This window comes from Oryctolagus cuniculus, chromosome 2 (assembly GCF_051225735.1).
Source record: "Oryctolagus cuniculus isolate XC-2025 breed Fujian yellow rabbit chromosome 2, ASM5122573v1, whole genome shotgun sequence".
Lineage (NCBI taxonomy): Eukaryota > Metazoa > Chordata > Mammalia > Lagomorpha > Leporidae > Oryctolagus > Oryctolagus cuniculus.
The window spans coordinates 13879170-13896151 of NC_142868.1; the positions used below are offsets into that span (position 1 = coordinate 13879170).

Below are 16982 nucleotides of genomic sequence, written 5' to 3' on the forward strand. Positions count from 1 at the left end.
CTCCTAAGAGAATCATGCAATTCTCATTGTTGGTATATGTTTGTCTTTCTTTGAGACAAATTCCTAGTGTGGCATTGCTAAGCCATAAGGTAGATGTGTAACTTTAAAACTACTCTTCCCTTCCACCTTAACAAGTTGCCATTCTTTTACTGAGAAAATGGAAAAAAATGGGAGGATCATTTTCTCATACTTCCATTATCAAACTTCCTTTCACCATTTTACCTGTACCTGTGTAAACAGTCTAGTCTCCTGTTCAATGAATGAATTATTTGAGTCTGTCAGGGACCAAACTTTTCATGTGTTTCCCTGATCTTCTTTCATCCTGCCTATTCAAAGATATTCCTCATTCATTCTCTCTATCTAATGGTCAGTTCCTCTTAGGTACAAAAATGCTACAATGCTATCATATACCCTCATATGACTAGTTCCTGTTTACAAAGAGTTTAGAGTTTACAGGAACAATGGCAGAGTGAGACATTTCAGTGAATATCTCTAAGTTCCTCCACATTTCCCATTCTTAATCTGAGTGGGATCAATATCAATAGTTTACAGCTCTTCTAGTGTGGCATTTGTATGCTCTCTCCCCCCATCCCTTCTCACTTCTGCCTCACTTCCCTCTCCTCTCTACATTTAGATGGAAACAAAATATTCTGAATAGAAGAATTGAAGATAGAAGCAGTCTGGATTCACTCCTTTTAAAAAAAATACTTACCTATTTGAAAGACAGTGACAGAGAGAAGAGACACATATCTTCCTTCTGCTGGTTTACTCTCCAATAATCCACACCAGCAGGGGCCTGGGCAAGCCTAACCCAGGAGCCCAGAATCTATCCCAGCCTCCACAGGGGTGGCAGGAACTCAACCACTTTGAGCCCTCATCTGCTGCTCCCTAGGATCATACTAGCATGAGGCTAGATCAAAAGTGGAGGCAGAACTCAATCTCAAGCACTCTGATATGGAATGTGGGCATCCCAAGCAGCAGCTTAACCTGCTGAACTAGGACACCCATCCCCACATTCCTTAATCAGTTCCTAGAAGCATCACTATAGGGCCGCCACCCAATCCACAATGATTGCCAATGTATGTGAGAAATTCTCATACGGCTCTGTTAAGGTACTGAAATTTGGGGGTTTCTTTGCTCTTGAAGCTTATCTTAGCCTATTGTGGCTACTAAAAAGCATAAGAAGAATTACAAAACAATTAATATTGTCTTATGATTAAACTTGGGGTGACAGGGAAACACAGAGGAGGATATATGGTCCCATCTTGAATGTTAGACAATGTTTCCTTTAAGAATCAAAGTCTGCACTGGGATTACAAAAATTAATTCACATTATTATGTCCCAGCACAGCCACCAAGTACATGGTCACAAGAATGCTTTCTGATTGGATCTATAAAACTATCAACTATCAGACTACAGATACCTTATAGAGCACCTTGCAAAGGCTTTCTGTCTGAATACACTGGTGCTTGAAACCACAGCACTCTTTTTTATCTTGGAGGCAAGAACAATTTGCGTATTCCAATATATAACGATGGCCAGAAATCAAAACTTATTTTTTGCCTACCTTACATCATAGCTTAAAAGTAATGCCACCCCATTGACCTTAATTTCATTTTAAAGTTCCTGTACCATGACAGTGTTAATAATTCATAGACAATTTAGAGGAGGCTTCTCAAAAATGGAGGAACAGAGAAGCAAGGGGAAGAAACTAAAAGCAAAACTAGCAGAAAGTTTAAAGATGTTTGATTGACTCTGGAAGGCTCCAAGGCCACAGACAGGACATAAGGTTGAGCAAGGTGAGTGAGGCTGAAGGGAAATTGGTCCAGTGACAGCAATGACTATATGATTCCAAGTACAGTGCATAGTCTTCATTTACTCATGGGAGCAGACGCCTAGGAGGAAACTACTTCTGGGGAAGGAAACTTCTCATTTTGAATGGAAAACACTTGAAATAAATAGTAACATAGAAACTCAGCTTCTTCCACTGCAGTACAATGGTATAATTTGGTCATCACATGAAGACACTAAAAAGCATTTATACAAATATACCCACAATGGAGATGGGGATTTTGTTAAAGAGAAGGTAAGCCTTAGAGCTTTGTTTCAAACCTTGAGGGATAAAAGTGAGTGCTTTTTTATACTCGTAAATTCAAACCAAATGCATCTTCCTTCCTTACTGTGTCACTGCTCCCTATCCAAGCAGTGACAGACAGCATTATGTGTTAACATGTTCCACAAGGGTTGCCATGGTAAGAGTTCACCCCCTCCCCATCTCCCAGCTTTTCATAAATAACAGAGTGAAAGAGTGCATAAAACTATTGAAAGGATGTCTGGGCCAAAATAATTACTTAATGTTTCACCAGTCAGAAGAGTTACCAGGTTTTATGTTAATTACATGTGGTATTAAAAGTGTGCATGCTCCCTCTCTGTGTTTTGGGGAAGTGGCCTGATTTTCCACATTTTCCAGTTCCAAACATCATCACCAAACACTGGCAGATTTAACTGATTTAATGAAGCGGCAGTGTGGAGTGTGTGCATGTGTGTGCATTGAATTGCAGTTGAATTTCAGTAGCAGCTCACTCTTGTAAATGTCGACTCTGCCTTAATTATGTCAGACTTAGCAATCATCAGCAAGGTTTCAAAAACAGCTTTATGTTTTTTTCTAGGAAGGAAAACGTGGTCATTATTTTCATGCTTACTGAGATTGTCTTGTATGTTTTCATGGAATTCTTAAGCAATTCTCTTTTATGACATGAATCACTTTAAAGTGACATGAAAAAAAAATTTCCCCCATCTGAACATTGCAAAGTTTTACTTCACTTACAAGTGCTCATTTAGTGACTGTTCTGTGTCCTTGAAGTTTCCAGAGACTCAGCGATGACTAGGCTATGGCTGTTGTTCTTCAGGAGCTCCTAGTTTTGTGGCTTCTTTTTAAAATTGAGTCTTGAGTTTTGAGGACAGACAAAAGGTGTTCTGCAGAAGACGCTTATGTGTTCTGGCTGCATGCTTTGTAGGCCACGTCCAGGGGCTGAGAAACTCAGAGGAGAGAGAACAAAACTCAGTTTTCCAAAAGCAGAAGTGATGTAGGAAGAGCATGGCTTAATCAGTCCTCAGTGGTTCCCAGAGGCCCACAGCAAGCACTGTCTGAGGTCAGAGCAATTAGCAGTAAGCAGTCTATGGCCACAGTTATTCTTTCTCTCGCCATGAGGTTTCTGCTGCCTCTTAAGCCAGAACAGCTCTGGAGTTTCTGTGCAATTCTATCCTTTTGAAGAGGTCCTCTGCACTTGAAGAATTGTTGGCATGCCATGATGCCACTCCTCTGAAGGCGTATCCTTAACAGACATTGACTTGAGATGTTCAGGCTGAGTAAGGGGGCCACATATCTGGTCAAGAAAAGGAAAGGTATTAGAGTAGCACATTATCTCAAAATAAGGCACACAAGATTATTCTGCAATAAACTTTTAAAAATAATTTTGACTTTATTTCATGTAATAGAAAAATATCAGCCAACACATGAAATCTATTAAACAATCAATGCCATTATAAATAAATTTGAGAAAAATGTTCATTCAAATAAATTATCCAGTATAAATGGTTCAAGCTGTATTTGTCAGGCAAGACCGACTGTAGTAGTGAACAACCTCTGAACCTCTGAGACTCAGTTACTAAGGAATTGAATGCATGTCACAAGCCATTGTGAGTTGGCATCATTGCTCTGCTCCGTATAGTTACTGAGGACCCTGGCTCTTTCCAATTTGTTTCTCCAAAATCCACTGGGTCTCCTGGTTCTCCATTAGATCATCTGAATATGCTAATGGATGCTATGAGAGGAGAGCCTGGAGAATTGTTCAAGGAGTTCTGAAGGGCCAACTATGAGAGTAGTAGCCATTACAAACCACTACATTCCTTTGGCTAGATTTTATTAATGTGGCCATACAACCTCAAGACAGTCTGGGAATGATGCTCTATCTATGTAACCAAATAATCTCTGACAGAAACTCTGTGCCCAATATTAAAATTGTGTATGAATGATTGAATTATGATAGCTCTAGGCATGAGCTCTGAAGGTTTTTATTTTAATCCCAACCCATTTTCTAAATAAATCTCAGCAGTACATTTTATACGTGAAATAATAAACACTTTGCTCAGTTTCTCTGAGACCTAGGGGCCCTTTGTGTAGAGAAAGAAAATGTGTTCCAAGGGTTTTGTGAGGAGTCACCAAAGCTCACACATGTTTAGCATCATGCATAGTACTTGGCATGAAGTAGATATTCACCAAATGTTATTTCCTTTCCTGTAACATCTCTCTCTTCTGAAGTTTTCTCTTGAAAAATTTGAGGAGAGCCTTTGTCTCAGAAGTAATATTATCACCAATTAACTTGATAAAATAATTGCTCCTTCCCGAAGAGAAGCATGACTTTTTTTCCCTGTATTGTTCTTTCAACTGCAGTATCACACATAAAATTGAGAACACATTATAAGAATTTTAAAAATTATCAGGTGTGTGTTTTTTAATTTAAAAAGCAACCTCATTTGGTCTTACTAGATTAAACCAAAAGAAATTAAGTTTTCATAATAAAACTTTGCAGTGACCGCAAACAAACTTATAACTGGGTCTGAAAACATTGATTTTAACCATGTCTATTTGGATGGTATTTTCTGTACAGTTCTGTCCTTTGACATTTATTAGACATTTATGAGACATTTATGTCCTTTTGACAATGATGAGACAACTAGTCACATAACAGAGGGAATTGTCCCTTCATTCACCCTTCAACTTAAGGCAAGGATTTTTCAAACCCTTTGAGATTTGAAATTTTATATTAATTTGTGCATTTTCTTACTCATTCACAGTAATCATATCTCCTTAACCTATTGGGAAGTTTCTACTGTAACTTTTAAGGATTTCAACCTAAATTAGATTCTAAAACTAATCAAACTTAGCAATTCCATGACAGTAATCTAATATTATCCCCTCAATGAGCACAGGAAAGTTCCATTTTACTATGAATGAAGAAATCTTATGAATAATGTGTGGAAAATTAATCATTGAACATTCACCAGTAACTCATGCTTTCAATTTTCCCACTGAGGCATTTGATAAGGAAATTTTTCTCCCTTCAGACATGGAAAAATTACAGGTAACATTGGGAGCTAGTCAGAGGATGGTCTGCCATGATTTTCATAAATTCAACATCTGTAATGTGATGACAAATCATCAAAGTTTGCATTAATGATAATAATAAAAACTGCCATTTAACTGGCTTTTACTGTGTGCTAGATGCTGAGGTGGTGCTTCACAGCTGGTGGGGGTGAGGTTTCAACTCCAGTGGGTAGCTCCAACAGCTCTTGTTTTTGTGTTACCCGCCTCTGGAGGCAGAGTAGGACGAAGGAGCATGGGGCTAGGTTCCACAACCTCCTTCTACTCACTTCCTCTGGGACTGCCATGAGGCACTTCATCTCCCCAAACCCTCCACTGCACACTTCTAAAATGAGAATAAGCAAAAATATTTGAAAGAAATACAGTTGTATCTATGTAACATATTATGTAAGTACACCTTCTTTCTAGTAGGACCAATGGTTGAATGGTCTTTACAAATGGCTAATCTGGCACAGGTGTATTTCCTTTGCCTTCAGGAACTGGGTGAAATTCTAGTGGGGTTTAATGCCATATTACAAAATGAGAGCCATGAAAAGTGATGAGAATGAGATCATGATTTTAGTTGAAGTACTGCTGATTAAATAGCATGAAAAATAGTAGAGAAGAATAATAATAACAAAGATATCAACAAACATTTGTTGAATATTCATTGAATGCATATTGTGTGCCATTCATTGAACTAAGTTGTGGCTTCAAGCACAAATGACATCTATTCTGTGAGATGCTCACTCTGAGAGGCTGGGAGAAACTGGAACTAAATATGGGAACAGCAGATTCACACCTCCCTTCTCACTAAGGCAAGCTACCAATTATTGAAAGTGGAATTTCACACACTGTTGAACTGTTATTTTTCTCTTGCTTTCTGTTATCTGTCTCTGGACAAGAGCTTACAGTTGAATTCATATAAGTTCCATGTGCGTGTTGGGTACTATACTTGCATTAACTCATGTAATCTTTATGACAATCCTACAATATAGGTAGCAGATGTTGTATTTCTCTTTTATATCTAGAGAAATTGAGGGCAGTTAGATTGAAAGATTTTTCCCAAAGCCATATAGCAATAATTGGGGTATCTGTGCTTAGATCCAGGGAGGAGACAGGTAAAGAAAGCAGTGATGAACAAGCTTTGTAGTCCCTTTATTCATATCCAGTTTCATAATGTATTTTTGGAGTTTCATGACCTTCTGTTGGGACTGTTGAAAAACCCACAATTGGTTTCACAGTCTATATTTTCTCATCGATTCTTCATCATTTTATTCTCTTTTGTAATCCTCTAGATTTGAATTTATTATCCTATATTTAAATATCTTATTATTCTACCTATATTTCTTTGCATTAAAATTTATTGAATGTTTTACCTTGGTTACATTTTTTTCCTTCTATGATTGAGATAAAAACATCTTATTTCCTAAAAATCAAGCCACTACCAAGTCTTGCAGGTAAAAGTATACCGTATACCGTAGTGCTTGAAAACATGAACTCAGGCACTACCTACCAATCAGCACCTGTGGGAATTCACTAAGCTTGAATGAGTAGTCTCATCTCTAAAATAAGTCTGTAGATCTTCCTACATCATGGGATATTTTACAGCATTAAACATAAAGGACTTTGCTTACATACTGATGCAGAGTGAGTGCTGGATAAATATTGCTACATTATGTAGCAATGTGTGTTAATATTAGTTTTCCACAAGATACCTCAGGTACCATTAATCACCTCCTTAGAAGGGTTGTAGAATAGATCTTGTTCCAATATATGTTACAGAATTTATACTACTATCTTGTATCTATCTGCTTAACCATCTCTTTTTCTATCACTATATCCCGTTAATAACGTAGTGACCTCTGTCACTATATCCTGTTATTAATAGCAGAAGCCTTCTGCATCAAATTCTGCTTCTTGGGAATTGTAGATTCTGAAAGTTGAGACCAGGAAAGTCTCTAGGAAGCAGATCCCAAGGACCTGTTTTGGGGCTGGATTGCTTATAGTCTGAGGGCAAGGAGTAGAGGAATCATTATTTTGTTAGAGGCTGAGCTGAATAAACAGTATGGGGAAAGTGATGATTGTGAGGTTATTGGAATGGATTAATTGAATTACAATCCTTCATAAAAGAAAAAAAATAGATTTAGAGCAGTGTGTTGTCAACAGAAACCATGCTGTGCCAGTCAGAGGTGCTTTGTGTCTGCTTGGAAAAGCAATGATATATTTTGTATTTATGGTGCAGATTATAGAAAAATCAGAGTGGCAGTTCCGAAGAGAAGACTAAATGCACGACCACCACATCTTGCCTTTATTAGCACCTTGGTAAAAAGAATGGGTACCAGAGAAATGGATAGGGGACATTTAAATAGACAAATTTAAGGATTGGAAATCTGTAAATTCCCTTGAATTTCCAGCACCAAAAAGAAAACCTCTCCCTCTTGTGGAGGAAAGTTGCCTCTCCTTGCTTGGAGACCATGCGGGGATCTGTCTTGAGAGACAGGTCCTCACAGTGCTATCCTGTTCTCTGAGTCTACCTCTACACATCTCAGCTTCTCCAGACCTAGAACCATGGTCACATTCTTATCACTTACTGAGTGGAGAAGTATTGTATTGGTCCAGTAAAAAAAATAGCAGATATTCCAAGGAACTGCAGAACTTGACTAATGTGCCCTGGTAAGAACTGGGGAGGACATTTATGGGAATGAAATGTGAGGGTTTTGGAGCAGACAGAATGGATTATACATCTAGATGTGGCAAGACTGTTGTTGTTGAGACTCTTAACTATGATTCTGCATTTATGGTTTGGGAAAGATACCTGGAGTTTTCTAACTTGGCATCTGAAAGTTTGAACATAGACTACAGGGAATGGGGTAAAGAAGCTAAAATCTCCTTGAAAGTGTGTTGAGTAACAGATCAGAAGAGTTCAATAGGCAGAAATGTTTGAATGACTTTCCTATATAAGATTTAGGAGGGCATCAGCTGGCTCTGTTTCCCAGGAGAGGCCAGGGAGCACCCCCCTTTACAAAGGAAATAGTGCACAGGTTAGGGATGTACTGGCTTTTTTAACAGGTCAGTCGTGTCTGTTTACATAGGTCTGGTTTGAAAGAGGGAGAAACTGCATGAAACTGAGCTCTCCTACATGTGCATGATGGATCTGGAGAAATGCAGAAGCCATATGGCAGCATCTAAAGGTCAGTTGCAGGAGGGAAATAATTATTATAATATGCATCAAGGCCAAATGGCAATCAGGGCATCTTGTTGAACAAAGATAGGTGGTGATAGCTATTAAATCTCGGCATTCCTTGGAAGAGGGAGTTGAGAGAATCAATCAGGTGTTTCTCATCTCATATTACTAAGGAAGGTTGAGATCTGGTGGGATGCTGTCTGATGTCAGCAATCATAATGAGAAATCATGGTCTCTCACCCTGTTTTCCAGATCTATTACCAGTTCTAAGATTCAGAACCTACTGAGAGAAGAGAATGACAGATTTCCTTGAGGAAAGCCTCTGCATAAGTGGTTTATATAGTAAATAGCCTTCTGTTCCTTCCCTAAAGTGGCCTGGAGTTATTTTGAGAGTAATTGCATTGGAAAAAGGGGAAAACTCAGGTTGTTGCTGTGAGATTAGCAGCCTTCCAGCTGGAGTTGGAGTCAATAGGTAGACTTGGAGTCAACAGACAGGCTTAAATTGTTCTTATTGTTAGGAGAATTATTCAGGACCCAGTCGGGATAGATAGGATTGGCTGCTGGATTTAGAATGTTCATGTTGGTTCCCTGAACTGTGATGTCAAGCCTATCATGGTGGATAAGACTGAGCAGAATCTCATGAAACTGATCTCTACCCTGTTGAGATAGTGAATCAAAAGCAACATTGCCACTCTCAGACATATAAAAGATTCTGGGATTGTCTTGATGATTGCCACTTCTACTAATACATGCCTGGGAAATACAATGGGAGGTAACAATGGGTTACCATATGGTTAATTATAGTCTAAACATAGCCATTGGAATGGATGTGGGATGTTACTAGAGTTGATCAAAAGAGTCTCTAGCACTTGAAATGAATATTTGAAGTTGGAAAATGTGGTCTCTTTTATCTCATCTGTGATCAGAAAATCAAAATTGTTCACCTTCATGGGGCAGAATAGCAATACCATTTACTCTCTTTCCCTAGTTCTTTGTTAATAACTTTCCTACACTCTGTTATAACACTGCCTATGGAATCTCAGTCACCTTGGTATTACCAGATGTTCATATGGTCCACTGTACTGATGACATCTCACAATCAAATTGTCTTTCTTTCTTTCTTTTTTTATTTTTTGACAGGCAGAGTGGACAGTGAGAGAGAGAGAGAGACAGAGAGAAAGGTCTTCCTTTTGCCACTGGTTCACTCTCCAATGGCTGCACCGTGCTGATCTGAAGCCAGGAGCCAGGTGCTTCTCCTGGTCATCCATGCAGGTACAGGGCCCAAGGACTTGGGCCATCCTCCACTGCACTCCCGGGCCACAGCAGAGAGCTGGCCTGGAAGAGGGGCAACCGACAGAATCTGGAGCCCCGACCAGGACTAGAACCTGGCGTGCCGGCTCCATAGGTGGAGGATTAGCCTGTTGAGCCGCGGCGCTGGCCCAAATTGTCTTTCATAAACTGAATATTACCTAATACACCAAACTATGTAAAGTTCGATGGGTGAAGCAATAATCCCTCAGTTACTGGAAATTACATATTAGGGACTGGGCTCATGCAGATACAGAAAAGACAGGAAAAGGTGGCCTAGACCCATTCCCATATTGTTCTGATACCTCTCTCTCAGCATCTACCTGTGGCCTGCTGAGGTATCCATGACTTAGTGACATCTAGGGACAGGATCCAGGCTTGGTTCACAAAGGATTGGTACAAGTTGTTGCTAGCTAAAAATGCACTACTGCTCAGTTATAGCACTGCTTAGGGGTGGCACTAAAGAGCAATGGTGAAAGGAAATCTTTTGACTCTGTAGAGCTTCATACACCTGGTCCAGCTGGCTGTGGAGGCAGAAATTGATGACCCGAGATATAGACACATATGGCAAATGATTTGGCTGGTAGGATGAAAGAAACATTATTGGAAATTCTTACAAGAGCTGGTAGGGAATAAAGCCATGGCCATAGGTATGAAGCAAACGGATCATTTTCTCTTATGTAAGTGCCCACTGGAGAGCATCAGCCAGGAGGAGCTTTCTAGTCCCAGGGGCAGGATGACCTGGCCAGTGATATCACCTGGCCTCTGTCCTTTGCCACCCCAGTGCTGCTTGTTGCAGCCTCAAGGTGATCAGTAACACAGTTATGTGATCATTTTTGAAGCCATAAAAATAATGTTTTTCCTCATTTTACTAGTTCCTTTGTAATTCAATCACTCTTTAACTGTATTCATTCTATTGTTGCTATGTGATTTTTAAATAAAAGAAAAACAACCAATGCATACTTCTTAGTTAGGATTATAGGGAAGGAAATAAACCACTGGTGCCTGTTAAATTAATTATGATGCACCCTTCCTATGAAATATTCTTTATGTATAAAAGGTCAGCCTGCCTGCACAAATATAGAAAGATCATCAAAGATATCAGGATTCATTTGGACAGTAAGTTTGTCAGTTATTTCTCTTATGTTTTGATACTTCTCTAGGTAAAATTTTCAAGATACATTTGAATTATAACCAAGTGAAAAAAACAAAGGCTAATTTTGAAATGGAAAGCAATGATCCTGAGTATGAAATGATTGTGTTGAGAAGGAAAATTGTTGGTTTGTGCATCAAAGAAATCAATTTCTGCTTTTATTTATTTTGCATGGGGACTTGAGTCAATTAAGTTAGTCTTTTTTTAACTTTAGTTTTCCTATCTGTATGTTAAAATAATGATACCTATTCAAAAGCACTTACTTTAAGGACTAAATGAGATGGTTCTTTCAGTGCATGAAGAATATGTATATGAGAAAGAACCAGTTTCTTCCAAAATAAAGTTGTATGTGAGCAAGGCAAGATGACATATTTTGAAAGCATAAATTTGCAGCTGGCTGCACTGTCTAATTTCTGTTAGGAAAATGGAAGATGTATAAATTAGAAGTCACCCATAAGAATAGAAAGTGTTTATCCGAGTATTTCTGTCTTCCTTGTTGGAAAGTCAAACAAGAAGACAGTAGAAGAAATTTTAAATGCAGGAGCACCTTTTAAACTTGTGATGTGTCTAAAAATGTGTCCTGCATTGGTTTCTTTCTCATATGGAAGCTTTTGTTTCCATATCTGTAGGAGTATTTGTGCCACTCAATGTATCTGACTTACTAGGATGTAGAATTGCTCTCTCCCTGAACCCACTCCCCTCCAGTTAACTGGATGGAAGAAGCAAAGATCTCTATTCAGGGACCACAAAATTTGCTATGTTTTTCAGTTATCTCTAAGTCAGAGAACACAAAAGGATGTTTTCCTGAGTTAATTGTTGATGCACTAGTCCTAAAGTACTGGGGTTGAGCCTTTTACTGCATGGTCATACTGCCCCCATGTGGTTAAATTTAGAAAATCTCTCCCAAACCTTTATACAAAACAAAAGCAAACTTCTTGGTTCACAGGAAAAACCACCATGATCGTTGATAGAATACTTAAGTTTTTGCATAAGGAGGCTAAGTCCATCTGATGTGAAAGGCTGACAGCTCTTTCTCCCAGTAGGGCAACGTGACTATTGTTTTAAAATTCAGAATTTGAGGTCTCCTCTCTGGGGGAAAAAGATTGAAAAATCCCTATTTTATGAGGTAAGGGAGATACAGTAATATATGCCTTAAATGCCTTTGAATTATACATGTAATGATGATATAAAGTTGATGGGACCAAAGTGGGATTTTTCAAGCCAAAGTATTGTTAATTGAATCCTGTCATCCAGGGAGGGGAGAAAAGAGGACTTGAAGAAAATCCTTAAAAATTTCCTGGGTACATAGTTTCTTGTTCTGAAGAAGTGCTGTAAATAATACACAATATTCCCATTTTAACTGGGTTAAGACAATTGTAAAATTACTTTCTTAAAGTCTAAAATGCCATACTTGTCTTTGTTTGCATAATTACTAAATGTTTGAATATCTACTCAAAGACTCCCTACAGCAGAAATTATGTTTGGCTAAGAGTTAGAATTCCTGTGTCCTGGCTTCAACTTTTTCAATAACTTCATATGTAAAATTAGACTAGTTCTATCTGAAGGCTCCTATTGCTTCATCTCTCATATATTGATAATAATCTTACTTTCCTTATCTCATTGGGAATGTTATTGACATGCACTTTTTGGGGAGAGATTTTGAAGACTATGACTGTCAAGCATATTATATCCTTAGATCTTATCCTTCTTTCATTCCAGAAACAAGCAACCCTCTCCTACTATTAACTAGTATCAGGGTTGTTCACAGATCACAGATTCACTTCAAAGTAAATAAATAATGACTACAAATCCATGCATCATTTGCAATGAATTATAATGAAGCCAGGAGCCAGAACTACCCTTAGCCCTGAGAAATACAAAGTTGAATATCTTTAGCTGGAAAATACAGTATTAGCTTCTTTGTGGCAGGTGGCAATTTGATTAGGTGCTCCACCTGCTGATCCTGTTGGCTTTACTGTAACCTATAAAAATGAATTTTCTGAATAACTTAGTTTGAGATAGTGAATAATTTACAAGGAAAACTCACCATCCCTCCCTCCCCTCAGCATCTCAAGTGAGAGCATGTCCATGTTTTTTCTGTAGCTTGTTCCTCCATTAAAAGAATGTTTCACACAAAAATTCTGTACAGTTCTTCTCGGATTGGCATTTATAGAGATCACATTACACTGAATAGAACCTCCTTAAGTCTAATATAATGAACAACCAACTCACATCTACACATCACACATAGAGCTCTTTGCAGGGTGAAGGATCAGGGCTGTGTCCTGCTGGATACCTAAGAACAAATTGGCTTTGAAAGTATAGAGAAACCCTTTCTTCCCACCCCCCAGCCACTGTTTATGGAAGAATACACAGAAAGTTTCAAAGAGGGAAGTGCCACTCTCTGGTGGGGGCTATTCATGGTGGTTCCGGGGTCTCTAGCATTTTCCCTGGTTGTAGTGCTGAATTTGTTCCAGGTGCAGGCAGCGGAGCTTGAGGTTCTTGCTGGTAGGAAATGACAGTACAAACTGGTGGTGATTGGAGCAGGTGGTGTTGAGAAAAGCGCACTGACAATCCAGCTAATCCAGAACCACTTTGTGGATGAATATGATCCCACCATAGAGGATTCTTACCAAAAACAGATGGTTATAGATGGTGAAACCTGTTGGACATTCTGGGTACAGCTGGACAAGAGGAATACAGTGCCATGAGAGACCAATACATGAGGACAGGCGGAGGCTTCCTCTGTGTGTTTGCCATCAATAATAGCAAATCATTCACAGATATTAACCTCTACAGGGAGCAGATTAAGTGAGTGAAAGACTCAGATGATATACCTATGGTGCTGGTAGGAAACAAGTTTGATATGCCGACAAGGACCGTTGACACAAAATAAGCCCATGAACTGGCCAAGAGTTACTGGATTCCATTCAGTGAAACCTCTGCCAAGGCCAGACAGGGTGTTGAAGATGCCTTGTACACACTGGTAAGGGAAACATGCCAGTACTGAATGAAAAAGCTCAACAGAAGTGATGATGGGGCTCAGGGTTGTATGGGGCTGCCCTGTTTGGTGATGTAACAAGCATTGCAAATTCTGTCATCAGAAAAGAGCCGCTTTCAAGCTGCACGGACAACCTGGTCCTGACTCCTGGAGGAGAAGCATTCCTGTTGCTGTCTTCACTCTCGCAGAGAAGCTCGTGCTACCTCCCCAACTCATAGTAATCAGCACAATATTCTCTGTCTGAGAAGTTCTCAGAATTATTACCTCCTCACTTGGTTGTCTGACCAGAGAAATGCACCTCTTGTTATTCCCCGGTATTGTTCTGCACTGGGTTCTCCCCCAGTCCACACAAACACACCTCTGCCACCAAGGTTTTTCATCTGAAAAGCAATTTATGCTCTGAAACAGAACCAAACTGTAGACATTAAATTCTGTTGAAAATAATATTGGGCTCTAATGTAGCAATTGCTGGTGATTTTTCTTTTTACTATTAAACTTGGAACTATGTTAGTTTTTAGAGAAATGTCATACATTACTGTTATATTTGTCACAGTTGAGAAGCCTACAGTGATACATCATTATTACCCAAAATCCATAGTCTATGTCAGAATTCACTCTTGGTGTTTCATATTTGAAGAGTTTGGTCAAATATAGAATTATATATATCCATCATTATAGTATCATACAGAGCGTTTTCACTAACACTTTGAGGTCATATGACTTTTGAAAAGCTGCTTAACTTTTTCCTAACTCAGTTTTCTGATCTGTAAATTAGGGATAGAGTGAAACCTCATAAATATCTTATCTATAAGTGAGTTAGTAGAGAATGCTAACTTGAAACCTTGCCTGGCACATGGAAAAAAATTAATTAAATGCTATTATTTTTGTTAAATATATAACATTATTTTCATGGCTAAAGCCCTGTTATAGATGCTCTTTTACTTTAAATGAACAGCCAGTTTCTGAAAGATTCCTTGTAAGTCATTTGCTGGTAGGTCCAAGGTGACTCTCTACAAGGACTAATGTAACTGCATTAATGGGAAGCTTGGATTCACACAAGAACTGAGGAGGCCTATGGTATAAGTTCTGATGTTCATATTTGCAGAGGTAACATTCATAATTTCCTCACAATTACGGTTTAGATCTTTTCCTTGTTTCCTCTTAATATCTGAGGACTTGTCCTTTAAGGACTTACTGCATTTGTGAAGCAAACATCATTACAAACGCATGACTGATAATGGCATCTGGGGAGGTGTCCAGGCTGCTTTTGCTCTTGCAAATAACTGTGTCTGTCTTTTCATTTAGCCAGTATTGACTGCGTACTCACCATGCAACAGGTGCTGTTGTGGTCTCCTAGGAAGGGCCTGAGAAACAAAGCAGTTATGGTTCCTGCTCCCTTTAACTTATTTTTACATCCAGATCCTTAGGAAAGGGTGCATGTTGCAAAGTCCAAGTTGATGACTTTATGTGTTTTCAGACATGGTTTGGTCTTTTAAATGCCCTACAATTTGGCGTATCTGGGACTGCTTCCCCCCTAGGAAGACTTTGATTATTTCATCCTTGCTTTCAGCATCAGACATGGGTAAGTGTATGCTAAGTGGTATGACATTTCAGTTTGATTTAAACCAATTGACATCGACAGCTTCATGACAAAGTGTCTTAATTGTTAATCAGAAATATCCCTGTGGACCAATGAATGTGCCTAGCATTAATTGACAATGACTGCTTGCAAGCTTTCTGGGGGAAGCTGTGGATAAAATCAAAGTTCCAGTAACTTAGGAAGAAAAAAAGTATTTTTAAAACAGCTCCATCAAAGATTGATTGTTATTTTTGGGGAATTAAATGCTATTCATTGAACAATAATGCCTATGTTCAAATAACATTAAAGAACACCTACTATGCATAATGAGTGGCTTGGGGGATACAAAGATGCCATATCCTTAAGGAACTCATAGTTTGATAATGGAATTATAAGCAAACAAATGAGTAGAAACCAATGTGATCAATTTCTTGGTATAGCTCAGCTGATTCTGCAAGAATAGTTAATTACTCTGTACAGAAAATGTAGACAGATTCTTCTGTATATTAGGGGGGGGATCTTTGTTTACAACACTGATTCTTTGCAAGGACCCTCCTCCCCCAGCAACAGATATTCAAAAGCCCTTTCTCATCGCCACAATACAGATAAAAACTGGATTTCTTGAGACAATTCAGCTGCCCAGGGTACATAGTGGAGACAGTGTTTGCTGAGGCAGGATGACTGCTGGACATCATGCTTCTCATTTCATGTCCAGACTGCATCATTGGATTCTCTGTGCTGTTTTCCAAATATAATCAGTCACCATGTTCTGATAGTCTTCTCTCTCTGCCATCCTCTTCTGGGGTAGAAATATGTTTCAGGTCTACTTTTAATTGATCTGAGGTACAGATTTGGCATCAGTAGCCTTAAAATTTCCTCAAGTGATTCTAATGCATTAAAAAATTTGAGAACCCATATATCAGAATCTCATGGTAAGACTGCCAAAGAAACAAAATCAGGCCCTAGTTAAAGTGGTAATTTCAGATTTTAATCAGTAAGAACTATTGCATTAGATAAAAGCTCACTATGAGCTGAACTCAACTCTGATTTTTAGAGGTGACTTGGTGTTTTAATGGAAATTGAGGGAGTAGGAAGTGGGTGAGGTGGACTTATTAGGGTCAGAGAAATGAAAATGTACAAAGCATGGAAGGGTGTGTGTTGGTCTATGGGAAGCCCATCTGGGTTTGCTAAGTGGCACTCATCAAAGATAGACTCCTACCCTCTGGGAAGTCTTGTGTCTTCTGGTATTCCCAAACCAATTAATTCTCTTGGAAGCTTTAAGTTTTCTCATGTGGGATCTTTAAGGGACTCTAGGGTCATTGTAGGGATGTAGCCTTGAGCTTTTAGAAACTATGGTAGACAAAGATTGACAAAGATTGATTCCTAGTCAAGAAAAGACTCAGAGGAGGTTGGCTAGAGTTTGATCAAAGAGAGAATCTTTTATTAATTTGTTATTATTTTTAACTGACAAGTAACAAGTATATGTATTTATGGGATACAATGTGTTGTCTCAATACATATACATATTTGTGTAGTGTCCAAAATTCAAATCAGGGTAAACATCTATTTCAAATGTTTATCATCTCTTCAATAATGAAAATATTTGAAAT

At 38.7% G+C, this 16982-nt stretch overlaps 1 long non-coding RNA gene and 1 pseudogene across 3 annotated transcripts in view; both read left to right on the forward strand.

Moving 5' to 3' along the window:
• Window positions 1–13871, forward strand: part of LOC149127693 (GTPase NRas pseudogene) — a 51050-nt pseudogene extending 37179 nt beyond the window's left edge.
• Window positions 1–16982, forward strand: part of LOC149127691 (uncharacterized) — a 405872-nt gene that overhangs the window by 220666 nt on the left and 168224 nt on the right. The window lies entirely within an intron of this gene.